General features: G+C 46.5%; 2 protein-coding genes across 11 annotated transcripts in view; one reads left to right on the top strand and one right to left on the bottom strand.

Moving 5' to 3' along the window:
• Positions 1 to 2,438, bottom strand: part of DRP2 (dystrophin related protein 2) — a 44,247-nt gene extending 41,809 nt beyond the window's left edge. For 2 of the 4 annotated variants that reach the window (XM_034660388.1, XM_002928563.4), the window contains exon 1: positions 1,084 to 1,762. The gene's annotated coding sequence lies outside the window, so the exon portion shown is untranslated. Of the gene's footprint in view, positions 1 to 1,083; positions 1,763 to 2,349 lie in introns of those variants that run through there. The other 2 variants (XM_034660383.1, XM_034660379.1) reach the window with 2 other exon arrangements.
• Positions 1 to 14,615, top strand: part of DLG1 (discs large MAGUK scaffold protein 1) — a 1,062,265-nt gene that overhangs the window by 509,744 nt on the left and 537,906 nt on the right. The gene's annotated exons all lie outside the window — the stretch shown is intronic.

The following is a 14,615-nucleotide window of genomic DNA, read 5'->3' as shown; positions in this document are numbered from 1 at the left end:
TGAACTAGACCTGGAGCTTTTTAAAGGCTTTCGTTCTTTTGAACAATCAAAAAGAAAACCTAAGAGAAAGGTATGTTCTCTTCCATTCGGCATGCACCCTGCTCTAGATGGAAACAGGCTGCTGTCGATTCCACTTCACCTCGGCCCAGCCCAGCTACCTGCTTGAACCCAACACCCAGGAGGCCTAGCCCTGCCTGCCTACCAAAGGCGGAATCAACCTTAGCTACCCACGTGGTCTCGGGCCCACTTATCAGGCTGGGGTGCTGGGCCCGGTGCCAGGAAAGGTAAGAAGCCCAGAAGGAACAGGGTGTTTGACTCCAGGAGCGGTGAGCCCCGCTGCAAAGCACGCCAAGCTATGCTTTCTTTCGGGAGTGGAGACGTACCTCCTGATTGCGCGGGGTGGGAAGGAAACCAAGGGAAGAGGCAAAGGGGGAAATGCCACGGGGAAGATGAACTGAACCAGGAAGTAAGGGCGGAGATGAGGCTGTGCCTTTGGCCCCAGGCTCCTGAGGCAGAGCCCGGTTTACTCCAGGGAGGCACTCCTGTGTCCTGTCTGCTGCTGACTAGACATTCATTTGCTCAGGAAGCCTGCTCCTGCTCAGAGGTCCCACGTTTCCTCTCTCCTCCCTTTTCAGCCGGTGCTTTCCACAGCCCTTCCCTTCCCTCCCGCCAGGAAATCCACCCTTGGACAAAAAGCATGTCATTGAGAGCAAACAAAAATGAACAAACAAACAAGCAAGCAAAGAAAGAAAGAAAGAAAGAATAGCCCTCTCCTCTCTAAGAAGCAAACTGTGGACCTTCCTCTTATTCATTAGTTGCTCAGATCGGCTTGAGTTTCTGTTGTTCCTGGACACCTTTTCTTTTCCCCTCTCAATCCAAGCAGGAGCTACTTCATTGTGGGCATTTTTTTTAATGCAAGTTTTCCCCCAAAGGCACATGCAGGCAGACACACACACACACACACACACACACACACACACACACACAAACTCAGAGTACCTCCAGACCTTCCCTTCCCTCGGTCATTTCCCCTCAGCCAGCCCAAAAAGGGCGAGGCTGGAGAATCCTTTCTCCGTGGCCTACCTTCTGATTCCGCAGGTCTGAGGAGCAGGCTGCAGCTGGGAGCTGGGAGGCCGGCACTGGGCTGCCCCTGTGAATCAGCAAAGAAGTCCCTGAGACAGGGATGCCGACAGCTGCTGTGTGCACACTCTCCCTCGGTCTCTCCCACCTTCCTGCCCTCTTCTCTTTCTCCTCCTCCTCCCGTCTCGGAGCGCTGTGTGTTGCTATGCAATCACAGCAGGACTAACAGCATCACTAACAGCATCACTCCGACCTCGGGCAAAGATACCCTTGACTGGGCAAATGCAGGAAGAGCAAGGACAGTTTTGTGAAACTACCAGAGCCTTAGCGGCTCGCTCTCGGAGATTTCAATTCATTAGAAGCAGGGGAGGAAAGCGGAAGAGGCTGAGAGGCAGAGGGGGAGAGGGGGAGAGGCTTCCACTGGGGAGGAGGAGACAAAAGAGGCCCGGAGATCAATGCAAGCGGCTGAGTGAGGAGCCTGGGCCCCAATTTCCACAGATTCAGCCAGAGCCAAAGCCAACTTGAAAGCCAGCAGCTGGCAGGGTCGCTCAGTAGCCAGTCCAGATTTCGCTTCTGAGTTGGAGGTGGAAACACTCTGCTCTAGAATTGTCACTGGTACCCGAGGTACAGTCTTGGGCCAGGGCAGACCTCCAGTCACCCTGAAGTTCTCTGCTCACCCCTGTTAGAGCTATGTGGAGAAAAAAAGCCTCCACGATGAGGGAAACAAAGTGGACCTTGAATTATTGGAGAAAACACATTTCCTCTGTGCCTTGCCTCAGCAACCACCTCAGTCATTCTCCCTGCTTCTGTCCATACCAGCCCCTTACTCCTTTATCACCCCTGTTGAAGAGAAGAGGGTATAAGCCCCAAACACCCTGAGAGAACTTGGAAAATCCACTGAAGGGACAGAGGGGATCACATCCCTTTACAGAGTGCCCGGCACACAGTAGGTTACTTAATATTTGTTAAATGAGTAAATTGGATGGATGGATGGATGGATGGATGGATTGAATAGCAGTCAAAAAGTCACCTCACCAGGAGGGCCTGGTTGGCTCAGTTGTTAAGTGTCTGACTTCAGCTCAGGTCATGATCCCAGGGTCCTGGGATGGAGCCCCATGTCGGGCTCCCTGCTCCGCGAGGTGTCTGCTTCTCCCTCTCCCTCTCTCTCTGCCCCTCCCCCTGCTTGTGCGTGCTCCCTCTCTCTCTGTCAAATAAATAAATAATCCTTAAAAACAATGTCACCATCACCACCCTCCTACACAAACATACTCATACGTAAAGCTCCAGCAGCTCCAGGCCAGGGCAAAGGATCAGACAAGAATTGTTTCCTCCTTCCACTTCTGAGAACAGGGTGCATGAAACAGAGAAACACATTGGTTTGCGGGGGGGTTGGGGATGTTGCTTAATTTCAGTGATTTTCATCTAAAAATTTATAAGCTCTGATGGTACTGGAATGCAGAACAGAACATATTTCCTGGCCCAAAGGACCCGGGTCTAGTGTTTACAAAGTGTCTACAGGGACTGAGAATTATTATTATTATTATTCTTGAAAATCTTAGGAAATAATTAGTGTGTAAGTGTATGTGTGTGTTTTCTTTTGAGATGAGATTTTTAAAAACTTCAGCTGCTGGTTTCAGTATGAGTTTAACGATAAGGCCTACTCCCTATAAAACAAGCAAACAAAATGGGAACGAAAGGCCCCCACCCCCCCCACCCCAGATAGGCTTTTGGAGCTGTGTGAGTGGCCCCTCCTGCTTGGCCAAAGCAGCAGCAGCCAGACCTCCGTGCAGGCGCAGAAAGGGCCTTTGATTTCTGAAGGAACTTTCGGAAGCACATCCGGCTTCCCAATCTACACACCCTCGACGGGGCATTCCCTAGCTACCCAGCCTAGCCCAGGACTGGCCCTGAGTCCCAGCCCCAGTCTTAGCCCTGGCAGTGCGCAGGGCTCCTCAACACCATCCAGGCCTAGGGCCCCAGGAGTCCTTTACAACTGACCTGGAATGACCTGGAGGGGAGAGCTGGCTCGAAGAAAGCCCAGAGGGAACACTCTGAGAAATTATTTGTGCTAGCACAGATGCAGAATGACTGCAACAGACGTACACCAAACACGTGGGACCCTGACTCACTACTCACCCTGGCACCAGCTCACCCGTGGGCCGAACAAAACCAGAGTCTAGGTCTAGAAGGAGGAAGGAGAGTGAGCTGGATGGGGTACTTGCTCCCGCTTTGACTGCCGTTGACCTTATCCAGATCACAAGGGGCACTTGGAAGAATCCTTTTCTTTTTCTACCTCAAGAGAAAGCATTCAGGCAGCAGACACAAAAGTACCTGCCTCCATGCAAATAAGCCCACAGAGTTTGTTTGAGGGCTATGAGAAAAGGCTTCCGCAGATCTCTTTCCCACCGACCTCATCATGATGGAAAAGAATTCCCCTCCTCATTGCTCTGTGTAAGGCACCAACGGTTCCTGCGACAATGGGAATGTTACCGATGAGACAAAAAACGTTAGGCCATTGTCAGCTAGCTATTAGGTTATACTAATAACAATAATAATGGCTAATGTTATTGAGCATATACTACAAGCCAGGCGCTGTTTGAAGTGCTTTGCACACAGTATTTGCTCATTTTATCCTCACAACAAACTTAAAATCGCTTCTCTTATTGCCCCCACTTTACAGATAAGGCACTGACATAGTGAGGTTAAATGACGTGTCCAAGGACACACAGCTAATGTGTTATGGAGGTTAAGACTTATCCATGATCTCTCTGGGAAATGTGCACACGATGAGCCACTGCTCTAGTGCTTCCACTCATCTAGTAGGGCCTGAACGGACACCAGGTCTAGCTAGGTCACCAAGACAAGAATTCCCCAGACAGTTTTTCCATCCCGTGTGCCTTTCTCGAGCTATGTCCTCTACTCAAACTGCCTCCTTTCCTTTAGTTAAGAGACACAGGGACCTTAGAGGCCAGAGTTCTGTCTCTGAAGAATTCCAAGTGAGCAGACCCCACAAAAGAAATTGGTTAAGGGGCACGTGGGTGGCTCAGTCAGTCGAGCGTCTAAGTCTTGGTTTCAGCTCAGGTCATGATCTCAGAGTCCTAGGATCGAGCCCCACATCGGGTTTCATACTCACATGCAGTCTGCTTGTCCCTCTCTCTCTCTGCTCTTCCCCCTGCTCTCTCTCTCTCTCTCTCATAGATAAATAAAATCTTCAAAAAAAAAATAAAAGAAAGAGGGTTGCCTGGATGGCTCAGTCAGTTAAGCGTCTGCCTTTGGCTCAGGTCATGATCTCGGGGCTCTGGGATTGAGCCCCATGTCAGGCTCCCTGCTTAGCAGAGGGCCTGCTTTTCTCTCTCCCTCTCCCCCTGCTTGTACTCTCTCTCTCTCTCTCTCTCTGTCAAATAAATAAATAAAGTCTTTTTTTTTAAAGAAAGAAATTGGTGAAGGCCGTGCATGGAGTATGAAAAGGAAAAGACAAATGACCTTGAGACGAGGTAGAGTTCTCCAGTTTGCCATGCTTCCCACATAGCCGACAATACTTCTTTTCTTTCCTGTATTTGGTCAACTTGCTTAGCTCCTGTGGGCTTTTCACTATGTTGCCATCTCACAGGCCACCGAAGGTACATACTTACCGTTGTTGGTCTCCTGAGGCGTTTGGAGAAGAGTTGTGTGTTTTGTTTCCTGGAAGGTGTTGTGATAGACAGAGTTTCTAGTTGTGTTGCAGGAGAGGTAAGATCTTTCCTTACCAACTAGATAGATAAGTCCACTCTGACTTCTAAACCCCAAGAAGACTTTTTCTCACCCAGCAGATGTCTGGACAAACTGCAGCAAGCACATAGGCTAGCTTTAACTCTTTCCCTGAGGAGGGCAGAGAAAAATCAAAGTAGTTTGGGCCATAAGCTTTGACGGTGCTTGCACCCTGATAACCTGTAGAAGGATGCTTGAGACCCACCCTGGTATCACTGAGCAGGACTCTGCTAGGTGGACAAGGATATGTCAGGCGTTTCTCAGTAGGTAGAGAGAAAGCATGTGCAAAGGCACAAAGCTCGAGAAATCAGCTTGCTAAGGACTGCAAGTACTAGTTAAGTATGGCTAAGTTAAGATAGGGATATGGGTGGGAAATGGGAGGCGGCAGGAGATGAAGCTACGGTAGCACACAAGAAGGTGCTAGAATACCATGCTAAGGATCAGTCAAGATAATTTTCAAAGGCAAACAGCATGAGCGGATTTATGTTTGGGAAATATTATTCTGATGGCTTTCACTTCAATAGGATGTTAAGTGCAATGAAGGATGAGTTGGAGGGGAGAGAGACCAGAAGCTTGGATGCCGGCTAGGAGGCAGTTGTAGGTACTCATCTGCTGTGGGCCTGAAACAGAGGAGTTGGTAGAGAGGGTGAAACAGTACCCTCTCAGGGCGCCCGGGTGGCTCAGTCGGTTAGGCGTCTGCCTTCAGCTCAGGTCATGATCCCCGGGGCCCAGGATTGAGCCCTTCAGCGGGGTTCCCTGCTCAGCAGGAAGTCTGCTTCTCCCTTTCTTTCTCCCTCTGCCTCTCTGTCTGCTCATGCTCACACGTGCTCCCTCTCTCAAATAAATAAATAAATAAATAAATAAATAAAATCTTAAAAAAAAACCCAGTACCTTCCAGTGGATCTTTGTCATATGATCCTTTCCTTTTATCATTTCTTTTTTTTTTCTAAAGATTTTATTTATTTATGTGACAGAGAGGCAGCCAGCGAGAGAGGGAACACAAGCAGGGGGAGTGGGAGAGGAAGAAGCAGGCTCCCAGTGGAGGAGCCTGATGTGGGGCTCGATCCCGTAACTCCAGGATCATGCCCTGAGCTGAAGGCAGACGCTTAACGACTGCGCTACCCAGGCGCCCCACCTTTTATCATTTCTTCCTAGCCTTACTACTTGCTAATAGTCATAAGCAAAATAAACTGTGAATAGCTTTTTCGTCCTTTGAGGTGGGGGGTGGGTGAGGGGAGAGGTAGTCTAGGTAGTTCCCATTGCCGTTCCACAACCTTATTCATTGGCTCCCTGACCATGTTTACCAAAACTACTTCAAATTGTTTCTATTCTTCTCAAATGCCCAACCCGAGCCCACCTACTTCAGCAAATAATCTCCATTCTTGCTTTACTGAGAGGTAGGAGCTACTCCTGCAAATTCTTTTCTACATCAGAATTTCTTCCAGTTTTCTTCCCCTTCTATCATCCCCAGACAAAGCAAACCCCCACTCCCCCCCTTAAGTTCAATACCTCTGCTCATGATCTCACAACATTTTCTTCCTATCTCCTCTGGGACTTTTTCCATAAACTTTCTTTCGTTGCTTTCATCTTCAGTCTTTTCCTTGCCTCTGACACTTTCCCTACTGTCTAAAAACATGTGAGGAGCAAGAATTTTGCTGACTTCTGTGAGCTAAGAAGTAGGAAGAATGTTTCCCTACTAGAGAAAGGCCCCCTTACACTTACCCCCTGCCACAACCCACCACACACACATAACATGTCAAGACTGTTTTTACAGACCAGTTGGAGAGGGTTTAGAGGGAAATAAAATCAGCAGGGCAAAGAATTCCTAGGTTTTAGGTCAGGCTGGGAAGTAAAAAGCAGCATTAAGAAAATGCAGAGGATAAGAATAATATGCTCTGGGGAGACTGGGTGGCTCAGTACATTGACTCTTGATTTCGGCTCAGGTCATTTTCTCAGGATCATGAGATCGAGTTCCCTGTTGGGCTCTGCAATGGTCATGGAGCCCACTTAAGAATCTCTCCTCCCCTCTCCCTTTGTCCCTCCCCCGTCTAAAAAAATAAAGAAAGAAGAAGAAACCTCTGTCCGTTTATTTGCAGAGTGGTTTTTACCACTTTATTTTATTTATCTAGCAAAGATTGCTTCAAATGAATGGGGATTTCATGCAACAAAACCAAAAGGGTTAGGTAGAGGGGTAGACGAAGGTGAAATGCCTCAGGAGAAGTTGGGATGTGAGAATGGGACAGACAGTAGAAGGAGGGGTTTCATCAAGTGTGTATGACATAGCCAAGAAAGCAGGAAATTAGGAGATAAGTTGGAGGAACACGTTAGGAATGTCAGGGCACAATGCTGAAAAGGCTGAATTTTGTCACTGGAGTTGATAAGGAAAAATGCAAAGGCATGACAGACAGAGAAATGAAGTCTCAGTGTTATCCCAGTCAATGTTCTGAGCATCCTCTGTGGCTTTTGTTGAACATCTCAAAATGCAGAATTCATCTTATACACTCGGTTACCTTCCACCCTCTTTTACTGTTCTTAAAGTTTCTGCTAAATCAGAGCCAACAGCTGGGGTGTTATATAACCAAATATTATGTTCTGCTTGTTTTCAAATATATTCCATTTAGGCCAAAACCATTTCAGTTACAGTTAAAGTGGGAAGAACACTGAATTAGGGGTCAGAAGACAAAGGTTCTAATCCCAATTTTGCTACTGTATTGCTGTTCATCTTTTTGAGCCATGGCTTGTTTTTTTTTCCTCTTCCAGATAGAGGATAATATCTGCCCTGTTCACTTGATTAGGTCGTGAATCAAACAGGATAATGAATGTGAACATATACTGACTATACTGAAATTGTGAAGCGCTATTCAAATATAAAAGATTGCTATTTCTATTGCTTCACGGTCTTAGTAGTTTTCCTCTCTGCAGAAGACATAAAGACCCGAGAATCTAATATTACCCCGTATGTTAACCAACTGGAATTAAAATAAAAACTTAAAAAAAGAAGATGACATAAAGACCCAGAGTAGATTGTAGCAAAGGAAGGAAGCAGTGCCAGGAATGTAATTAGCTCCTGTTTCCATGATAGATCAGATATGACAGTGCTTTTAAGAGGACATACCAACAAGGCAGTCAGAGTCTTATTAATCATCCCTCACATTATCAATCTTCCCATCCTCCTGGCCAGCCCAGAATGCTAGACACACACGCATGTACTAACAACATTTCCATACGAGACTCCAGGATAGGATATACAATGGAATAAGAGCCACTGTACTCAGGGGCACCCAGGTGGCTCAGTCGTTAAGCGTCGGCCTTCGGCTCAGGGCGTCATCCCGGGGTCCTGGGATCGACCCCCACGTCAGGCTCCCTGCTCTGCTGGGAGCCTGCTTCTTCCTCTCCCACTCCCCCTGCTTGTGTTCCTCTCTCGCTGGCTATCTCTCTCTGTCAAATAAATAAATAAAAATCTTAAAAAAAAAAAAAAAGAACCACTGTACTCAGCCACCAGAAAGGATGGACACCCACCATTTGCATGGACATGAATGGAACTGGAAGAGATTATGCTAAGTGAAATAAGTCAAGCAGAGAAAGGCAACTATCATATGGTTTCACTTATTTGTGGAACATAAGGAATAGAACAGAGGGCATTAGGAGAAGGAAGGGAAAACTGAAGGGGGGGAAATCAGAGGGGGAGATGAGCCGTGAGAGACTATGGACTCTGGGAAACAAACTGAGGGCTTCAGAGGGGAGGGGGTGGGGGGATGGGCCAGCCCGGTGATGGGTATTAAGGAGGGCACGTATTGCAATGAGCACTGGGTGTTAATACACAAACAATGAATCACGGAACACTACATCAAAAACTAATGATGTGCTGTATGGTGACTAGCATATCATAATAAAAATAAAAATAAAAGGGCTGTTTTGGAAAAAAAAAAAAAGAACCACTGATTTTCCAGGCTAAAGAGAACAACTACCGATTTCTACTTATTATGTTGAGGTTGCTGGGGCAAGGTGGATATTTCTTGCTTGGAACTTGCATTGAGAATGGAAGGGAACTAACATTTTTTGAGTTCATACTCTGGGCCAAACATAGAGTAAGGCACTTGCCATATGTTACCTCCTATGACTCTCACAAGCACTTGGTGCGGTAAGGATTCATGTTCCCAACTCTACAAACAAGGAAACTACAGCTCAGTGATGTTAACTAACTTTTTCAAGTTTATTAAGCTAATAAGAAACGCAAGCTGGGACACAAGACCAACTCCATCGGACTCCAACGCTGATGCTCTTCCAACTTCTCTCCTTCCAGACAGGGCCTCAATATTAAAAGCAGGGCACATCCTAGAAATCACCATTTCTTGGTGCATTCAAAAACACATAGAGACATAACATCTGGCAAGTACCTTGGTCACTAACAGGTAGTGGCTCCTTTCAGGGATACTTGGAAATACTTTAAAATTTAAGTTGTTTTGGAATCTAAAGCAAGCCCAGGCCTAAAAGACAAGAGCCATCAATCTTTTACATCTGGTAGTGTGCTCCCTACAGCACACAGAAGAAAGGCAAGATACTTGCCCGGCAGAGGCAAAATTACAATTTCAAGGTGAGAATCTGTCAGTGATAAAAGGACGCCTCACACAGTGTTGTTCCGCCAATAACCAATCAAACTCCAGCCTCCCCTCAGCTTCAGTCTTAAATTCAATCTTACAGGAGTGGGTAGAATCAGTACGTACCCACTTGGTGTGGTTAAGGAGGACTGAAATGCTATTACTAATCAAAATGACTTCCCACACTGGCCCTGCCAGGAGGCCTACGGTTCCCTATTAATCACGTCTTTCAGGTTAAGGCATCTGTCAAAATGTAAGTGCTGTCTTCAGTCACTATACATTATACTCATTAGTTTATCACTTTCATTCTAATCACCAGACAGGTAGGAGACACAGGGCACTCGACTTTGAAGGGGAAGGCAGAGGGAAAGATTCAATGTAACATTTGATGGGCTGCTAGAGTCCAGCAGGGCCAGATCAAGCTATTTACAAACCCAAAACACCAAAGAGATAATGTTATAAACCCCACACACCCCTATATAATTCAAGATAAAAATAATACCAACCTGTAAAATAAACGTAAGATGACTCAACAAAAATCTGATCTTTCCCGTAATTATTACCGTAATTCTTTTTTATTGCCATTTAATTCACTCTTTAAGAGTATACAATTTCGGGGCACCTGGGTGGCTCAGTGAGTTAAGCATCTGCCTTTCAGCTCAGGTCATGATCCCAGGGTCCTGGGATCCAGCTCCGCATCGGGCTCTCCGCTTAACAGGGGTCTGCTTCTCCCTCACCCTCTGTGCTCTCTCCCTTTCAAGTAAATAAATTTGAAAAAAAAAGAGTATACAATTTAATGACTCCTAGTATATTCAGAGCTGTGCAACCAACACCACAAGCAATTTTAGAACACTTTCATCACCCTCCCCTCCCCCTCCCTGTCAACCCCCCCCCCATCAGTCACTCCCACCCCCCCCAGCCCTAGGCAACCTCTAATCTACTTCCTGTCTCTGTAGATTTTCCTATTCTGCACATTTGATATAAGTGGAATCATACAAAATGCGGTCTTTTGTGTCTGGCTTCTTTGACTTGGCATAACGTTATCATGGTTTTTCCGCACCGTAGCTCGAATCAGTACTGCATTCCATTTGATGGCTGAATGCTATTCCACTGCATGGATATACCACATTTTACTTAATCCACTCCTCGGTTCGTAGACATTTGGGTTGTTTCCACTTTTTGGTTATTAGGAGTATTGCTGCTCTGAACATTTGTTTACAAGTTTTTGTATGCACATATGTTCTCAATTCTTTAAAGTATATACCTAGGAATGGAATTGCTGGGTTATATGGTAAACTCTATGTTTAGCTTTTTTTTTGAGAGAGAGAGAAAGAGGAGAGTGAGTACCAGTGGGGGGACAGGCAGAGGGGGAGGTAGAAGCAGATTTTGCACTGATTCAGGGCACGATCCCAGGACCCCAGGATCATGACTTGAGTTGAAGGCAGACACTTAACTGACTGAGACATCCAGGTGCCCCTCCGTGTTTAACTTTCTGAGAACCTGCCAGACTGTTTCCTGAAGTGGCTATACCATTTTATATTCCTACCACACCAACACTTAATGTTGTCTTTTTTTATTATAGCCATCCTAGAGCATATGAAGTGGTATCTCATTGTGTCCATCCCTTTTTTCTTTTAAAGATTTTATTTATTTATGTGACAGAGAGACAGCCAGCGAGAGAGGGAACACAAGCAGGGGGAGTGGGAGAGGAAGAAGCAGGCTCCCAGTGGAGGAGCCCGATGTGGGACTCCATCCCAGAACGCCGGGATCACGCCCCGAGCCGAAGGCAGACGCTTAACGACTGCGCTACCCAGGTGCCCCGTGTCCATCCCTTTTTGAAATAGCAAATACCCAATTCTTTAAAAAATCTTTAATGCCTCTATTTGCTGGTTTCCTGAGCATATGCTTGATCTGCCTATTATGAGGCCATCCAGGACTGAGATCAGCTTCAATTGATTTGGATCCTGGGGTTGGAGGGCACATAAGGGAGGGCCTGTCCTGTAAAGCGTTTCTAACACCAAACCAAGAAACAAAGAAGACTAAGCCATGCTCCTTCTCTAATAGGGGAGACAGACGTCTTCTCAAACAGCTACAAAACAAGGTAGAATGAGACACGTGCTCTAAGGCGATGGAAGTACAGAGAGGCTTTGGGGCGAACCCGATGCAGTCCTCCCAAAGTACAGTGCTGAGCAGCCCCAAATGTCACCTAAGCAGCCCAGCTCTCCACCCCTCCACAGCCACAGCATGAGGTCAGAGTCTTCTTGGAAACAGCTATTAGAGCAGGGAACAAGGCTCTTCGAGATATACTGCACTGGGCCCGAGAGGTATATTTGTCACTTTCTCATTTCCATGCCTATTCATACTTACTACCCACTGGCTGACTCTTTCAGACTTGGCCTCATTACTTTCAGTCTTCTGTCAATTTGTAGGACTGCACTAAGAATGGCTATAAAGTGCTCTGTAATTCTGAAGTGCATTATGAATAATAATCTCCCATTGCCACCTTCTTACCAACAACACGCAAATCCTACTCCAGCAGTCCCTCATCGTCCCCTCGTCAATCTCCTATTTTACCTGAATCGTTTCCATTACACTCCTTTGCAGTACACCCCCAACTTCTGGAGATAATGCTTCCAAGCAGCTATGCCTTCAGGGGGCTTTTGCCGTCTTACAAGTTCTTTGATTAGGGATTTTGCTTTGGAAATAGAAAGCAAGCCAGAGAGATCGCTCCTATTCCATAATGGAGATGCTGAGGCACAGAGACATTAAATGGCCCAATAATTTTTTAAAATCATGTGATCAGACTTGAGGTTCTGGGTGTTCTCCCTGTCTTACCATCCATCACCTCTACCCATGAGAAAGCTGCAGCTATTAAGGTTGTGAGTTTGGGGTGCATATTCCCCAAGTCTTAAGCCTTCCTCCTGAAAGTGGCTAAGAGTAAGCAAGCTGCCTGAGCAGAGCTGACTCATATTCAACAGCCCAGAGAAGGTAATTTCACTTTTGAACTGCTCTCTGCTTTTCTGAAGTGGGACTCAATTGTGCTTGAAAAATGTGAAGCACAACCTAATTGCTCTTAGCCATCTGTCTAAACCCTGGTTTGCTCAGAGCAATGGGCCAGGGAGTTGTAAAAACACATGATTCTGCCTGAGGGAAGCCTCAAGGAGGCCCTTTGGAAAAGAGAGACCTCCAATCACTTATTTATTCAAATATTTCTTGAGCACTTACTAATTTTAATACTTCACAGTAGTAAGAGCATAGGGGTTACCAGCAAGGGTTCTGAAGGGCAGTAGCCAGGGCTCAAATCTTGACTCCACACCTGCTTACAGACCTTAGTTTCACTCTTGGTAAAATGAAAATAATGAAATTCCTCATGACATAGGGTAGAAATGAGGACGAAATGAGAGCTCTGTGTGAAGTACCGAGCACATGGGCTGCCTCACTGAAAATATTCAGTAAGCGTTAGCTCTTATTGCTCTTCGTGCAGAACCATAGCAAACCCGTCAAGGATCAATGGATGGGAGTAAAATTGTAAAGCTCCTCAGCCAGTTTCACGGGCCTGTTGCTGGAACTGCTCTGGGGAAGGCGCCTCTACTGAGAAGAGTGACAGGAAAGTGCCATGATTGGAGGAGGAAAATAGAAATGACACTTGGATGCCTGAAAGCTGTTCTCCCACCTACTGAAGTTTCAGAAGGATGTCAACACCGAAGGGGAAATGATTGCACGTCAATACATTCTGTTCTTTTTTTTAATAATAATATTTTTTATTATATTATGTTAGTCACCATACAGTACATCCCTGGTTTTTGATGTAAAGTTCGATGATTCATTAGTTGCGTATAACACCCAGTGCACCATGCAATACGTGCCCTCCTTACTACCCATCACCAGCCTATCCCATTCCCCCACCCCCCTCCCCTCTGAAGCCCTCAGTTTGTTTCTCAAGAGTCCATAGTCTCTCATGCTTCACTCCCCCTTCTGATTATCCCCCTTTCTTTATCCCTTTCTTCTCCTACCGATCTTCCTAGTTCTTATGTTCCATAGATGAGAGAAACCATATAATACATTCTGTTCTAAGGTAAATGATTACTCTAACACAGCCAGGCCCCTACCGGTGCTGTTTTCCATCACGTAACAAAGAGCACAATGCAGATGCAGGGGCAGCGATTCCTACGTACGAATCCGGGACCCTGAGAAGTCATTCCAACTTTCTTCCCATAGCATTTTCCCTGGGATTAGTCCTGCAAGTTCGGGTACCCCACATGTCCCTAAGAAAAGGCAAAACCGTGGCCAAGAAAAATGTAATTGACGAGCCAGCGGAAGAGAGGACTGATTCTGGACTACCTTGCGCGGGTATAGGGTCTCTGGCTGGGAACTAGGGAGGGTGGGGAGGAGTGGAAGTAAGAACAGTGTTTTGACCAGGTTCTTGGCTGTCAGGCAGGAATCTTTAACCCCATTCCTGGCTTTCATGTTTGTCACGCATCTACTCCATGCGCAGTAATGTGAAGCTTTCTAAGAGACACCCAGGTAGCCACGGAGGGATTTCCTGCTTCCAAAATGTGATTAAACTGAAGTGGAAAAATATTCTGCATTTCCTGCCTGCATCTTAATTGCAGACGGAAGAGTACAATGACAGCCGCATGAACTGCTTTTACTTTACATAGAGCACTTAGAGTGAGGGCCTCTTGAACTCAATTCAGAGAGTGACATAAAACCATGCGTGGGCACTTCTGTTATAGGCTTGTAGCCAGAACTGTATACAATTCTATGCTTATGGTCTCTCAGTGGACGGGCGCTCCATATCTTCAAACAACAACCAACCCGGTGAACTATCTCTAGTCCTGCCAGGGCAGAGCTGGAGGGCCCAACGACATACACACAGTAGGTTAACATCACCGGGCATTTCCTGTGCCAGCTCCTGCTGTTTTCTCTGAAGTCCTTTTGCCATTTGGAGGCCCTGTTTTTGTTTTCCACCCCGGATGGGCTAAGCCTCAGAAACAGTGGGCTGGTGAACAACCGTTTGTGAACAAGCTAATTGTGAGGGAACCAGGGCGATAGCAGACTGGGCATAATGAACCCTAAGCGCCAACAAGCTCCCAACCCACGCACGGATTTGCTCCCCAGATTCCTGGGTCCAAGCTCCTTGCGCCTCCCACTTAGGCTAAGAAGGCTAACAGTGAGGGGAGGGAAAAGGCC

This window comes from Ailuropoda melanoleuca, chromosome 1 (assembly GCF_002007445.2).
Source record: "Ailuropoda melanoleuca isolate Jingjing chromosome 1, ASM200744v2, whole genome shotgun sequence".
Classification (NCBI taxonomy): domain Eukaryota; kingdom Metazoa; phylum Chordata; class Mammalia; order Carnivora; family Ursidae; genus Ailuropoda; species Ailuropoda melanoleuca.
Note: the sequence above shows the minus strand (reverse complement) of the source record. Positions and strands in the feature narration are given on the sequence as shown.